The 4428-nt window shown below is 50.7% G+C and overlaps 1 protein-coding gene across 1 annotated transcript in view; it reads left to right on the top strand.

Annotated features, from left to right (window-relative positions):
- The window catches only part of ASPM (abnormal spindle microtubule assembly), a 62795-nt gene that overhangs the window by 34481 nt on the left and 23886 nt on the right, over window positions 1-4428 (top strand). The window lies entirely within an intron of this gene.

Here is a 4428-nt window from a genome sequence, read left to right as displayed (position 1 = left end):
GTCATGCATCTGCTGATGCACGATAAAGTGCCATTAGCTTTTCTGATGACTTCGTCACACTGACGACTCATGTTCATCTTGGAGTCCACTAGGACTCCAAGATCCCTTTCTGCTTCCGTTCCACGAAGCAGGTCATTTCCTAGGCAGTAGGTATGCTGGACATTTTTCCTCCCTAGGTTCAGCACTTTGCATTTCTCCTTGTTGAATTGCATTCTGTTGTTTTGTGCCCATTTGTCCAACCTGACCAGGTCTGCTTGTCCCTCCCTAACTAATCTCCTGAGCTTGTTGAAGTTGGCCTTTCTGAAGACTAGCACTTCAGCCCTGCTAGCTATCTTTCCCACCTTTCTCCGGATAGTGAACTCTATCAATAGGTGGTCACTATCCCCTAGGTTACCTCGTACCTACAGATCCCCCACCTAGTCATCCCCTGTGGCCAGCACCAAGTCTAATAAGGCATTTCCCCTAGTGGGAACACTTACCTCCTGTGTTAGGTGCAGGTCCTGTAAGGAGGTTAGAAACTTACGTTTTCTAACCTCCTTACGTAAGAAACTTACGTTTCTTACCTCCCAGCAGATGTTGGAGAAGTTTAAGTCCCCCATGACAACCAGGTCCTTTGAGCGCACTGCCTCTGAGAGCTGTCTTGAGAATTCTAGGTCTAACTTGTCCCCCTGGTGTGAGGGTCTGTAATAGATCCCCACTACCAAGTCCCTTTCTCCCTGACCCCCTGTAATGTGACCCATAGTACCTCAATTTGCCTTTCTTAGCCCAACTTAACTACAGAAGATGTATATTGCTCCTTAACAGAGAGCAGCGTCCTCCCCTCCCTTTTTACCCCACTCTATCCTGTGTACACAGCTTGTAGCCCTCATTGCCCAGTCATGGGTAGGGTCCCACCAGGTTTCTGTTAGCCCAACCAGGTCAAATTCTTTGTTTGCAAGCAGGGGTGCAAGTTCTTTTTGCTTGTTCCTCATGCTCCTAGCATTAGTATAGCACCAGTAGGTGCCCTTAATACTTCCCCATCCTGATGCTTAGTGGGGCCCTTGGTACCTGCCTGGACTGTTTTAGTACCTGGCTCTTGGTTTGTCGTTCCTGGCCTCACTCTGTCATCAACATCCCCATCCCCCAACAAACCTAGCTTAAAGCCCTGCGTAGGAGATCAGCCAACCTGTAAGAAAACAGACTTTTATCTTTTGGAGAGAGATGTAGCCCATCTTGTCCAAATAGGGCCTTATTCTGGAAGTGTGGGTCGTGGTCAAGAAATCCAAACACCGCGTGATGGCACCAGTTCCGAAGCTGTGAGTTGACCTCTCTAATGCCGTTGCTGTAGTGTTGTCAATGACCGCTCACTGGAAGGATGGATGAGAAGACCACCAGTGCCCCTGAAGGATGGATGAGAAGACCACTTGGCTCCCAGCGCCATGTAGTCACTCATGACCCTGTCTGGATTACTCTGGGCCACGTCATTCATTCCCACATGGATGAGGACCATGGGGTAGTAGTCGGAGGGTCTAATCAGGTCTGGGATCCTCGTTATGACACCTCTAATCTGGACTCCAGGCAGGCAGCATCCGTACTGTGGGATCCATGTGGCAGATGGCTCCCTCTGCTCCTTTCAGGACAGAGTCACCCATCACGATGACCCGTCGTCTTCTCCTCTGAATTCAGGGTTGTCCCACAGCTTGCTTGGTGGTGCTGGGGGTGTGGCCTCCACTGCTGCACACTCTGCCAGTGATGCCAGGGCCTCATACCTGTTCTTGAGCTGCACTGAGGGATTTGCTGTGGCAGTGCACCGTCTAGCCCTAGAGGTGACCGTCTGCCATCTGTCCATGCCAATTCCCTCCTGTGACGCTTTCCCTCCAGGTGTGTGGTCCTGCAGAGAATGGAAGTACCCATCAATCTCTTCCTCAATCGCCCTGATCCCCCCACAGCCTGCTAACCTCTCCCTGGAGTTCCCTCTCTTGTCCCTCCAGGGCCTGAATGCCCTCCATGGCACACATGGGACAGGTGAGGGGACTCCCGGACCCTCTACCGCCCCTGACCCCTAGAGCCCCTGCCAGGCAGCCCCCACAGATATGGGACTAGGGGTGCTACTGACCCATCCAAAGGCCCTGTCTGGGTAGAAACCTCAGAGGAGCTCCAGGCTGGAGGCAGCACTGGGGCAGGGTCCCTGGCTGCACTCCACGTCACCACCCCCATAGTAGTACCCCTCCTCCTCACTTACTCACCTGAAGTCCTTGTCCGAGGTGGCTGAGGTTAGGGGTTCAGGCCTCTCCTGCTCTCCCTCCTGTGCAAACTCTGGCACACCCCTGAAGAGTGTGCCAGTTTGCCTGGCTCAGGAGCGCAACTCCTGTTTGGCATGGCTATATGGTGATGGGAGGGGAGAAAAACCCTTCCCAATTCCCTACGGCTTGCCTGGCTCCTCCTCCCTCTTTCCCCCCCTGCCCGGCTTACCTTGTTGCTGCTGCTGGCTCAGTCTTGCCACTCCCCTCAGTGCGATCAGGCAGGGGGCCAAGGGCTCACGTGCGCTGTACATGTGCCTCTTTTGGTGTCTGGGCCTGACTAGAGGCAATTCAAATCTCCCACACCTTTTCAACTGCCAATCAGCTGTTCTGTGCAGGTGTGGCTTGCCCTGCGCCTACACAGAAGAGCCTGCCAGCAGCCCCCTCCCCTAAGGGAACTTGGCCCCTGGGAGCCTCCCTCACCCTGGGATGCCTGGTAAGTGGCCCCCCTCTCTCCCTAGGGGCCCGTTTTGTAATGGAAATGTTTACAATTCTGTATGTCTCACAAGCCCTTCTGCTCTGTATCAAGTATTAAGACCAATCTGATCTGGCAAATTAAGACTGATCTATCTCGTGTTTTAGAAGTGGATGGAATTCTACCAACCTGACTTGGCCTACTGCATTGTTCCTGCAGTTGTTTAACAGTTTCTTATAACAGCCTATCTACCTACTGAAAATTACATTAGTCCAGTGGTCCGTTGGCATGTGTGCTGTTAGCAAAAGAAATGTGTTTCTTAATCACAGTGGAGTTATGTGGCTAACCTTTTACTCTCTTGCTTGTTGACTGCCTTTGGCAGTCTAGGGGCAGGGCTTCTTCTCATGCCTCTGGAACTGTATTTTGACTCGCATGCATTGTGCTTGGAAAAACCATGATGTTTCTTAGAGAGAGTGAAATAAGGAGAAGCCTGCTCTAGGAGACCTGTTGATGTTCAGAGGTAGACATGCATTCTAGGAAAGCAAAATCCTGCTCTAATGAGGCTTTGAATTAATTTCCCAGGAAGCATTTTTGAATACCCGACTAGCTCCTGAACCATTGAGCTGTCCGTTTCTGAACCTCATAAACTTTATTTTATATGTATCCTTTTGTTTCTCTCTCATACATGTGTTCATTCCTTTTGTATGTGGAATATAATAATCCCTTATATTCTATATCCTAAAATCAACCTCCCTTTCCAGGCCTTTTGTTGCAGTCCTTCTTCTAATAATGGTTATTTTCTATGAATAAAAATCAAGGAACCAAGATGATGTATACTGTGCCATGCAAAGAATCTAGCTATTTTCTGCACATTAATCTCTCTTTGCCTTCCAAATCCATCAATAGTAATTGGTTGGCATTTGCATATGAACATAGCATGGTCAAAAGTGTGACTGCAGATCCAATAGACTTACCCAAACAATTCTGAACTAGTTTGCTTAGGTTTTGTGGTAGAACTGCAAGACCCAGACCCACCTGAGAAGCTGGATAAATATTTGGGTGACCCTCCAGCACAAAGCTCTGCTGCTCTGGCTACTCTGTTCCCAGCTTGTAAACCAGCTGGGTAGCATATTTAAAATCAGCTTTGTTTCGTGTGTTATACACATTGTTAACTGCACATGCAAGAAAATACTTGTCTATTTTAGCATGTTTTTAGACTTGCATGAATATCAGTAATTTTTAGAAAGGTTATAAATAGAGGTGCACTGATACATTGGTCTATATTATATCGGCACCTATAAAAGTTATTGTGGCCAATAACGTCACTGATAAATGCTGCGTGCATGCGCACAGCCACAGCATGCACGTAGCCAGGAATGCAGCCTGGCAGCTTGGAGAACAGCGTCTGGCTGGTAAGTCGGTGGGGTGGAAGGGCGGGGGGAGGTTGAGGCCCCCATGGTGAGGGGGAGGGAGTGGGGCAGGGGCAGGCACTACTCAGGAAGGGCGCAGCGTGGGACAGAGCCAAGGGCGGCTCATCTGGAGAGTGTTTGCGGGGGGGGGGGGGGGCTTCCGCCACTGCACACCCCCGGGTGGCTTCCGCCACTGCACACCCTCAGGGAGATATGGCGGCATGTGCTCCTTGGATTTGTGTGCTGGGTGAGGGCGGGCTGCGTGCTCGGGCCTTGCGGGCTGGGCTGCCCTCTTTCTGGCGGGGAGGCTGGGCCAAGGCTGCGC

This window comes from Alligator sinensis, unplaced genomic scaffold (genome assembly GCF_000455745.1).
Source record: "Alligator sinensis unplaced genomic scaffold, ASM45574v1 scaffold139_1, whole genome shotgun sequence".
NCBI classification, from domain to species: Eukaryota; Metazoa; Chordata; order Crocodylia; family Alligatoridae; genus Alligator; species Alligator sinensis.
The sequence above is the reverse complement of the archived record's forward strand: the minus strand, read 5'-3'. Positions and strand labels throughout refer to the sequence as shown.